This window comes from Scardinius erythrophthalmus (genome assembly GCF_964197995.2).
Source record: "Scardinius erythrophthalmus genome assembly, chromosome: 11".
Taxonomy (NCBI): Eukaryota; Metazoa; Chordata; class Actinopteri; order Cypriniformes; family Leuciscidae; genus Scardinius; species Scardinius erythrophthalmus.
The window spans coordinates 19,697,097-19,708,502 of NC_138231.1; the positions used below are offsets into that span (position 1 = coordinate 19,697,097).

The 11,406-nt window shown below is 41.7% G+C and overlaps 2 long non-coding RNA genes across 2 annotated transcripts; both read right to left on the reverse strand.

Annotated features, from left to right (window-relative positions):
• Positions 1-2,941: 2,941 nt before the first annotated feature.
• On the reverse strand, positions 2,942-3,605 carry LOC308698039. The gene is made up of 3 exons (XR_014031023.1): positions 3,546-3,605; positions 3,353-3,429; positions 2,942-3,044 (listed from the first exon to the last, which is right to left on the reverse strand). It is a non-coding gene; the product is annotated as an uncharacterized lncRNA (long non-coding RNA).
• Positions 3,606-10,275: 6,670 nt separating this feature from the next.
• On the reverse strand, positions 10,276-11,215 carry LOC308698971. The gene is made up of 3 exons (XR_014031130.1): positions 11,000-11,215; positions 10,807-10,883; positions 10,276-10,498 (listed from the first exon to the last, which is right to left on the reverse strand). It is a non-coding gene; the product is annotated as an uncharacterized lncRNA (long non-coding RNA).
• Between the last annotated feature and the right edge of the window lie 191 nt (positions 11,216-11,406).

Here is an 11,406-nt window from a genome sequence, read left to right on the forward strand (position 1 = left end):
GCCCGATCAGAACCAAACGAGTCTAGGACAATTCTATGGACTCTCAAGATCAATAATTATCAAAAAAAAGTTGAACTTTTGCATTTTTCGCATGGGTATATTGGGTCATAAAGAAAATGGGCGTGGCAAAATGCACTCAAAAGCCTATAAATCCTAAACGAAAACTCAGAACTTCACGAAAATTGGTGAGCTTATGTGCCATAACATCATTAACAAGCATGCAAAATTTCATGGAGATCGGACTATAGATGGTGCTATAACTGTTAAAAAGCTTTAAAAAACACATATTTCCTATGGTAAATTGCCTGTATTGGCTGTAAATGGACTTTTCCATCTATTATTTCAGTGGTTAAAAGCTTTCTAAATAAATCTTAATGTCTTAAATGCTTATGTGCCTAAAGGCCTTAAATGCTTGAACCCCGATAAATGCTGCTTGCAGCTTTAATTATTATTATTATTCTTCTGCCGTAAAACGCATCGTGCAGCCCAAACCGTAAGGGCTAGAGCATTGAAACTTTGCCAGATGGTAGTACAAAAATCGAGGAGAGGTTATCAAATTATGACCCCGATTGGTCCATAGGTGGCGCTATAGCAACCAAAAGCGCGAAACTGCTCATAACTCCTAGACCGTAAGTCATAGTCTCAAGTGTCTTATATCAGTGGAAAGCTGGACACCTGACGAACAAAACGTATATCTCCGATTTTATTTCCGTCATGATAGATTTTCCGCCATTTTGAATTTTGTTGAAAACCTACTTTTGCGAACTAGTCCCTGGTTTTTTGCCCGATCGGAACCAAACCAGTGCAGAATTGTTCTGTGGAGTCTGAAGATCAATAATTATCGAAAAAAAGTTGAAATTTCGATTCACGGTCGCTAGGGGGTGCAAAATTAACGTTGTGGGAGGAGCCTATTTTACTAAAATGGCTATAACTCAAGAAGTAATTCAGTAAACTTCACCAAACTTGGTAAACATGTGTAGAAGGTCAATCTGAGGTCACAGTAAAAAAATTGCGTCGATTGGCCACATGGTGGCGCTATAAAACAAAAAAAACATGTAGACACCTGACCGTTAGTCCGATTGACTTGAAATTTGGTATGCAGTGTCTTGGCCCAAGGGGCCATGTATGTCTAAAAGGATATTGGCATATCTCGAAAAACATGGCCGCCATTGGCCAATGAGGTTTGAGCACCTATTAAACAAGGTTAACGGAGGCCGATCGGAACGAAACTCGATGGGCATGTTCGACTCATGGCCCTAGAGGTCTGTAAGAGTTTTGAAAGAAATCGGCCACTAGTTGGCGCTAACGAGTTTTATGGCTCTGTAATCACGTGGTGTTACACTTATCGTCACAAAATGCATATCATCTGATAGATCTGCTCATGCTGAACAACTTTGCCTCAAGAACTAATGCTGTCAATTAAACCGTTTATTAAATATTCGTAATTATGTTAAAAACCTACTTTTACGAACTAGTCCTAGGTTTTTCACCCGATCGAAACCAGACCAGTCTAGGACAATTCTCTGGACACTCTAGATCAATAATTATCAAAAAAAAGTTGAACTTTTGCATTTTGCGCATGGGTATATTGGGTCATAAAGAAAATGGGCGTGGCAAAATGCACTCAAAAGCCTATAAATCCTAAACGAAAACTCAGAACTTCACGAAAATTGGTGAGCATCTGTGCCACAACATCATTAACAAGCATGCAAAATATCATGGAGATCGGACTATAGGTGGCGCTATAACTGTTAAAAAGCTTGCCTGTATTGGCTGTAAATGGACTTTTCCATCTATTATTTCAGTGGTTAAAAGCTTTCTAAATAAATCTTAATGTCTTAAATGCTTATGTGCTTAAAGGCCTTAAATGCTTGAACCCCGATAAATGCTGCTTGCAGCTTTAATTATATAAATTATTGGAATATTGCTTGATGTTGTAACGTAGCAGAATGAGCTTTAACACTGTGTCTACACCGGACACGGCCGTTATTGCTCACGTCGCAACAGTTGTTTACCCGAGACGTGGCACAGCGCCCGTTACAAAGCAGAATGGGGCATCAGTTTACTGTCGGAGATTTGTCGCTTCGCCACGCATTTAAATCAATGTTTCATCAACCAATTGCCTGGATTTAAAGGGGGGGTGAAATGCTATATCATGCATACTGAGTTTTTTACACTGTTAAAGAGTTGGATTCCCATGCTAAACATGGACAAAGTTTCAAAAATTTAATTGTAAGTTTGAAGGAGTATTTCTGTTCCAAAAATGCTCCTTCCGGTTTGTCACAAGTTTCGGAAGGTTTTTTTCGAGTATGGGCCTGTGTGACCTCTGTCAGATGCGGCGGAATTTCCTTATACGGGTCCTAAGGGCATTTCTCCCGGAAGGACGCGGGCGCGCACGCAACCGTAGACCAGAGCAAGAGAGCGAAAGCAGTACGCCCATCAAAGCGCTGTGCTCGGCTTTAGGGAAGTCACCAAAGAAGTGGGTTTTTGGTTGCCAGGGCAAGACATCCCTGCACAGATTCCCAAAGAACCCGGCGTTAAGGGACCAGTGGATGGAGTTTGTTTTTCCAGAGCATCAACGGAGTTGTGCAAGACTGTTTGTTCCCTGCATTTCGACGATGATTGTTTTATAAACAAAGCCCAGTTCGACGCCGGATTCGCAACGATCGTCTAATGCTTAAGGATTATCCCAACGATAAAGGTTCACGGTCGTGCGTTGGAACCGCAGGCGGTGAGTAAAACTGCTTTTCTGCTTCAAATGTCTGAGTGTTGTTAGTTATCCGCGCATAAGCACAGCTTTAGCTCCGCTCACACGGCACGCCTCCAGCCGCTCAGTTTTTTCCGGAAAGACTCGGTACAGCCTATCTTTCTTTTATAAATATAATAAAACTAAAGACTTTTTGGAGATTTGAAGGATGCAGTACTACTCTATAGGTACTCAATGTAGCGGCCCCTTGGATATCAAGACGCAGAGAGTTTCAAACGGGTGTACTTTTATTTCTTCTTCTCAATGAGCACCATGCACACCATGAACACCGTGAAAACTACAGAAGACACAGAAGAATTACAAAATGTTTCTATGTAGCTTCACACACAAAAAAAACTGCACAAATTATGTTCACAAATGAATTATGTTTACACAATACAAATAATTTCAAATGATGACCAATATGAAATGAAATATGTTTTAAGCCTTTATGACAAATGAAATATCACATACAATATATGAAATAATTGTTCACAGAAATATATTTATATTGATTAAATTAAATTAAATGTGCAATAAACCAAAAACTAATTAAGTATTGACATTCTCTTTACTAATACACACTCCCCACATTTTCCTTCATACCTCATTCCGCTTCTCCAAGGGCGCTAATTCAATCAGCTACCATGCTCTCTAGCTCGACACCATCACAGTTTGGAGTTCTTAGAAAATAACATGTACGAACAATACAAAATAAATTAAATCACAATGTAAACTCTCTTTACAGGATTCAAATGGATGAACACTATAAATAATTAAAGTGGTTACAAGTTTTTACCGTTCTTCCGACGACGCGCGAGCACGTTGTGCAGAGAGTGTAACAGGAAGTTTTAGCGTCATAAAAAACATCCGAACTTTTCGAAGAAGAAGAACAGCGCCTTTTCAAAATAAAAGCCTGAACAGATAAGGTGACACTGTTGAACTATAATGTCTTTAAAAGTATAAAAAATAAATATGATATATTTTATAAACTATGTAGGAAAATATTAAATGCAATTTATAAGACATTTACACTCCCACCAAATCCTAGTACAATGAACGAACAAATATACAAAGAGTAAGTGAATTGTGCAGGATTTCTTGACTCTGAAGGATAGCCTGAAGTTAAGCTATCAGAGGTGTAACACAGAGCAGTTTGTGCAGTGTTATCAATCGCTTTCTTCTAATCAGTTCTCTAGGAGGAGCACCAATTTTTTGATTGGTCTCTCAATAACTGAGGGCTTGGAGGGAGGATCTTGTTTTTTATGAGGTTTCCTCTCCCCAACTTGCACTTTAACTCGACGAACCAAGCCATCACTACTTTGAACAGTTTCAATCACTCGTCCAAGTTGCCACTGATTTCTTGGGAGGTTGTCGTCTTTAATAATGACAATGTCATTCACTTGGAGGTTGCGTTGAGGTGAGTGCCATTTCTGTCTCAAGGATATGTTCAGCAGATACTCCTTTTTCCAGCGGCTCCAAAACTGTTCGATGAGATACTGAACTCTTCTCCACCTCTTTGTCGCATACAGGTCCTCCTTGACAAATACTCCAGGAGGAGGAAGCGCAACTTTAGATTTCATCATAATGAGGTGATTCGGTGTTATTGGCTCCAGTGCCTGAGGATCATTGATTCCATCCACTGTTAACGGGCGGCTGTTAACAATAGCCATGGCCTCATATAGCAGTGTTCTGAGGGAGGCGTCATCAAGTCGACCTGGGCACTGTGCAAAGGTGGCATTCAGCACATTTCGAACAGTTCTGATCTGGCGTTCCCAGACACCACCTGCAGGACTGTCAGAGGGAGCATTGAAGACAAATTCGCACTGCTTCTCAATCAGGAAGATTTCCAGTAGCTTAGTATCACACTGTTTAAGTGCTTCCTTGAGCTCATTCCTGGCGCCAACAAAATTAGAACCTTGGTCACAACGAAGTTGTTGAACAGCTCCTCTCAGGCTGATGAAGCATCTCAATGAGTTGATGAATGAGTCTGTTGACAAATCTTCGAGCATTTCAATATGAACAGCTCTAGAGTACAGACATGTGAAAATTAAGCCGTATCTTTTGTATTCTTTGCGGGCTCTCTTTACAATGAAAGGACCGAAACAATCCATGCCGCTGTGCGTGAAAGGTGCTGAGGCTTCGACACGTTCTGCGGGAAGCTCGGCCATTTGTTGTCTTTCTGTCGGCCGTCGCAGATTTCTGCAAAGCACACAAGTGTGTATAAGCTTGGCAACCAACTTGCTCCCACCAATTACCCAGAATCCATTGGCCCGAAGCTCCATTAAAGTCTGGCTTCGACCCTGATGACACGTTTTAGCGTGGAAATGAGACACAATCAGCTTGGTGATGTGGCTGTTATTCTGTAGGATGACTGGGTGCTTGACTTTGTGACAGAGCGATGACTCTTTCAATCTCCCACCAACACAGAGAAGTCCTTCAGACCAGATAGGGTCGAGACAGAAAAGTGAGCTTGAGTTTGGAAGGTCTTTTTTACCCTGAAGTATCTTCATCTCCTGGGGGAAGGCTTGCTGCTGTACGATCTTAATCACTTCATCTGCAGCCTTCTCACACTCCTTAACAGTCACATACTCACGGTGTTGTTTCTGTTTAGAACCCAACCTCTTGATTCTTGCCACCACCTTAATAATTGTTGTCCAGGAGGAAAACTGACTCAAACGCCTGAGGATGTCATTGCAGTTTTTGACTTCTGTTGCAAACACCTGAATTGTCTTGACTTCAGGATCACCAATGAGTAATTCTGATGGAGCGCTGGGTGTTAGAAGTAATTTACTCTCCCAGAGAAACTTCGGTCCTCGCAGCCAGTTTGTTGAATGAATGTCTGAAGCACAAAGACCTCGGGAAGCATGATCAGCCGGGTTTTCTGCGGTGTCCACATAGTGCCACTGACTGGGATCACTATTATCCCTTATCAGCTGAACACGGTTTGCAACAAATATGTGGAACCTACGGGCATCATTGTTAATATACGCAAGCACAACTTGTGAGTCTGTCCAGAAAACCTCTTCATCAATCTTTATGTCAAGTTCACTTTTTAACATGACACTGACTTTCGTAGAAACCACAGCTGCTGCGAGTTCTAGTCTCGGGATACTTAAGACCTTTGAGGGTGCAACCCTTGCTTTCGCCAGAACAAGACTGCAATGGACTTCATCCTTGTCATTTTGGAACCTGAGGTAAGAACATGCACCATATCCCACGCAGCTGGCATCCGAAAAATGGTGCAGCTCTACTCTGACAATGTTATGGAAGTCATGTGGGTGGTAACATCTCGGAATTGAAACCTCTTTCAACCTCTGAAGCCCATTTATCCACTCCTCCCACCGTGGCCTCATATCTTCTGGGAGTGGATCATCCCATCCGATGCCTCTGTGACACAGCTCTTGAAGTATACGCTTTCCAGTTAGGCTGAATGGAGCGATGAATCCAAGAGGGTCATAAAGAGAGGCAATGACAGAAAGGCAACCACGCCGGGTTGAAGGCTGATCTTTCAAGCTGCTGCTAAAACTGAAAGTGTCAGTTTCAATCGACCATTCAATGCCGAGTGCACGCTCTGATAGGGTTGGATCCAGTCCTAGAGGTTTGATGGTTGCTGCTCTTTCTGAGGGATCTAAGCAGGCGAGGGCTGCTTCCTCATTTGAGTTGAATTTATGGAGGCGTAGACCTCCTCTTTTGCACAACTCCTGTGACTCAATGATCAGTTTCTGGGCTTCCTCGACTGATGGGACGCTGACTAGCCCGTCATCAACATAAAAGTTTTTCTCCACAAATGTTGATGCTAGTGGATAGGTAGCTTTGTGTTGCCGTGCGAGATGTTTTAAGCCAAAGTTGGCACATCCTGGAGGCGAGGCGGCTCCGAAGAGATGAACCGCCATCCTGTATTCCTGTGGTTCATTCTCCAAATCTCCACCTTTCCACCAGAGGAATTTCAAATAATTACGGGATTCAGGAGTGACGGAGAACTGATAAAACATTCTTTCGATATCACAGATGATCGCTACGGCCTCCTTCCTGAAGCGGCAGAGAACTCCTACCAGAGGATTGATAAGATCAGGCCCAGTTAGCAGAGTGTCGTTTAGAGAAACACCATGGAATTTGGCTGAACAGTCGAATACGACTCTCAGCTTGTCTGGTTTTCTGGGGTGATAGATGCCGTGATGCGGAAGGTACCACTCAGTCTCTCCTGCAAATGTTGTAGGGGCAGGCTCTGCATCACCCTTGTTAATTGTTTCTTCCATGAATGTTTTGTATTGATCATAATATTGTTTATTGGTCTTTAATTTCTTCTTAAGGCACTGCAGGCGAACTGTGGCTAGCCTCTTGTTGTTTGGTAGGTTGGGTGGACTATTGCCCTTGAAAGGGAGGGGCATCTCATAATGTCCGTCTTTCTTCTGCGTGATGTTGTCACTGAGGAACTGTATGAAGTGAACATCATTCTGGGACACATATTTATCTTCATAAGTTTTCTCGGTGAAGTCTGATTCTAGGGCTTTTAGAACATCTGTCGCCGATGGAATTGGCAGTTCTTTTACTGTGAGCCGATGCACAAAGCTCTGACTTCCTTGTCTGTCTAGGTGCGGATTTGATGAGCCTATGATACTCCATCCTAGTTTTGATCTCTGTGCAAACGGTTGATTTTTGTCTCCAATGATAACCTCAAGAGGAGCTAGTGCTGCTGGACAGTCATATCCAATCAAGAGCCCTACATCACAGTCTTGAAGGGGTGGTAGCTTATCTGCCAAATGTCGGAGATGAGGCCAGAGTAAAGCTGTTTCCTTCGTTGGGACATAAGACTTGTCCACCGGGATAAAGTCACGGCTGTAGGCTTGCTGTAATTGGATGTGGTTCTTAGAGTGCAGTCCTCGTACTTGTAGACCATGGACGTTCTTGCTAGATATGATTGTATCAATAGCCGTCATAGTACTCAATTTTAATTTTACTGGTTGGGCATCAACATTCAGTTTGTCAAGTACATCTTCTAAGACAAACGTTGAGTCACTCTGTGTGTCCAGTATTGCGTACGTAAGTACTTCTCTGTATGGCTCTTGTATTGAAGACACAAAGACTGGGACGATACTTGAGGTAGCTGAAGCACGTTGTGTTGATGTATGTGATACAACCTTGTGCATTTCCAAGCTTGCATGGTTTTCTGTGGAAGTGGAGCTATTCGTTGTTGCTTCCACAGGTCTTTGTTTCCTGTCATCGTGCAAGCAGGTTGGGTGACGACGGCTGCATATGTTGCATGTGTGTCGTCTCTTACAATCTTTGGTCATGTGACCCTTCCTCAAGCACCCAAAGCAGAGACGATTTTCAGAGATGAATGCCTTTTTATCTTCACCACTCTTTGCTGAGAAGGTGGGACACTTGGTGATGTTATGAGCTTCACTTTTACAGACAGAGCAAGTTGATTTTGGTTTACTGCTGTTTGTTTCTTGTTTCTCCTGAGTGAAACTCTTAGTTTGTGTATTTGTGTTGAGAGCTTTGGCTCTCTTTGGTGATCTTTCATCTGTGGCCTTGAAGTTCATCAACAATGGAGAAGCAATAGGGTTACAGGCTATCCGTGCTTCTTTGCTCAGGAACTTTGTGAAGCATGCAAGATCTGGATAGCTTCCAGATGAGTCAAGTTCCTCTACAACAATTCGACTCCACTTGCGCACAATCCATTCCGGTAGTTTTTTGAGCAACTTGTGATTTTCCTCACAATCGTTAAGGATAGCTAGTCCTTTGACGTGGGGAATCGCCTCAGTGCAGCCTTGGAGGAAGTCAGCAAACTCTTGTAGTGCAAGTGGGTCGTTTGTGTTGATCTTTGGCCATCTCATGAGCTTATCTCGGAAAGCCTTTTGTATGATGAACGGGTTCCCATATCTGTCTTGTAAGACTTTCCATGCTCCATTGTATGCGCTTTCCGAATCTCGATAAAAGAAACCTTCTACAGCTTTGCGCGCCTCTCCAGCAAGATAATTTTTTAGATAAAACATCTTCTCACTTGGTGGGAGGGGTTTTCTGTCAATAAGAGCTATGAATGACATCTTCCAATCTGTAAACTGTAAAGGATCACCACGGAATGTGGTTGGTTCAGGGACAGGCAAGCGGTTCATGCTTAATGAGCTGGCGATTGCTTGGGCTAGACTGACAGACTCCTGGGACATTGTCACCTCCGGAGCAGTTTGGTGAGGTTGGAATGATGCAGCATCAGGATTTAATCGAGGTTCAGTTTCCTTTCTGTAGCAAGCAGAGTTAGTTGCGTCATTAATCACATCATCATGGTATTCGAACCCTTCAAAATCGTCATATGCTCTCACACGAGCTGCTGCTATGGCAACATCTTTTGCTGCTTGTAACTGCTGCAATTTGGTTCTCTCTTGTTCCAACTGTTGTTGCATTTCCAACTCTTTTTGTTTCATTTCTACTAACATTTTCGCCTCTTTAAGTTTCCATTCACCTTCTAACTTCTGAAGATGTGCTTGCTGTGCTTGGATTTCTTTCATAGCTTTTGATTGTTCCAGCTTAGCCGCAAGCTCGGCTTGTGCATCTACTCTACTGCTGTGGGTACTGGCTGAGCTGGAGTGGTTGCTCAATCTCTCCGGTGACTCCACTGAGCTCACCGTTTCAGTTTTAGTGTGGCCAAAGACAGACCCATATTCAACTTTGTTTAATGTTTCTCTTACCCTTTCCTTCTCAAGTTGATCATTAAATTCTTGGTTAACGGTCTCTAGACGGATACTTATGAGGTCACAAATGTCTTTTGTTAGTGTAACACAGGCGTCCATTTTCTTTACAATCTCTGGTGTGGTGTTACTGTTACGAAGTATAGGTTCATACTGCTTGTTTACGTCATCACGCTTTGCTTGAATGTCTTGCTGTAATTCAATCAGGTCTTCTGATGAACAGAGGGTTTTTAATTGTGTCCTAGTCTCCCTTGCTACCAGCTTCCAAGCGTCATAGGACTTGTTAAATGCTTTCTCACGTTTTCTGGTGTCTTGATCATGCATCTCTTGTCCTTTCTCTGTTAGCTTTCTTTCACGTGAGCTAGACCTGCATGGGGTGTCTTTAAGTGACATCTTGTTTGTTTGTGCTGCTGCTTTAAGTCGAGTGTAGCCTTTGATTGTCCAATGCCTGAATTTTCACTTGTAAGCTGTAGTTATCTTTTACCACAGAGTAATGTTTATGCTGAGCATTAACAGATTATGGACATCTAAAGGATTTTAAGCTTAAAACAGTAACAACAAAAAACTTCCTTTCTACCTTTTCATAAATAGACATTACCCAAGCGCATGAGCTAGTTTCTTGAAATAGTTACCAGTTTTAGAAGCGTTAGGAACTGAGAATTAGCTTGCAAGAAATTTTTACCTTATAATACCATATTATTATTTAAGTCACTTCAGTTATGCTGGAAGGATGTGTAGAAATTGTCCCTTTTCAACTTTTTTGCTCCTTGGCATCCAGTGTCTCTTTTTGCAGCTTTAGCTGTACCTTAAGCATGCTGTCCATTTTAAGTCTTGCCTGGGTGCATGAGTTGGATGCAAGCGAAGTAAACTGGCTGGTACTAGGTTGGTGGATGGACCTCAGATGTGATGGCGTCAGCTTCTCACCAGGGACGGCAGGGCTGGTGCAGCGATGAGTTTTCACTGTAGCGGCCCCTTGGATATCAAGACGCAGAGAGTTTCAAACGGGTGTACTTTTATTTCTTCTTCTCAATGAGCACCATGCACACCATGAACACCGTGAAAACTACAGAAGACACAGAAGAATTACAAAATGTTTCTATGTAGCTTCACACACAAAAAAAACTGCACAAATTATGTTCACAAATGAATTATGTTTACACAATACAAATAATTTCAAATGATGACCAATATGAAATGAAATATGTTTTAAGCCTTTATGACAAATGAAATATCACATACAATATATGAAATAATTGTTCACAGAAATATATTTATATTGATTAAATTAAATTAAATGTGCAATAAACCAAAAACTAATTAAGTATTGACATTCTCTTTACTAATACACACTCCCCACATTTTCCTTCATACCTCATTCCGCTTCTCCAAGGGCGCTAATTCAATCAGCTACCATGCTCTCTAGCTCGACACCATCACAGTTTGGAGTTCTTAGAAAATAACATGTACGAACAATACAAAATAAATTAAATCACAATGTAAACTCTCTTTACAGGATTCAAATGGATGAACACGATAAATAATTAAAGTGGTTACAAGTTTTTACCGTTCTTCCGACGACGCGCGAGCACGTTGTGCAGAGAGTGTAACAGGAAGTTTTAGCGTCATAAAAAACATCCGAACTTTTCGAAGAAGAAGAACAGCGCCTTTTCAAAATAAAAGCCTGAACAGATAAGGTGACACTGTTGAACTATAATGTCTTTAAAAGTATAAAAAATAAATATGATATATTTTATAAACTATGTAGGAAAATATTAAATGCAATTTATAAGACATTTACACTCAAGATTAACATGAGATTGACTGAAAATGAGTGTTTCACCCCCCCTTTAAATATTAATTTATCGGCCATTATAAATGCCGATACCGATAGTTAGGAAAATGCCTAATATCGGCCGATAATATCGGCCCGCCGATATATCGGTCGGGCTCTATATGAAAAATGCCATGCTT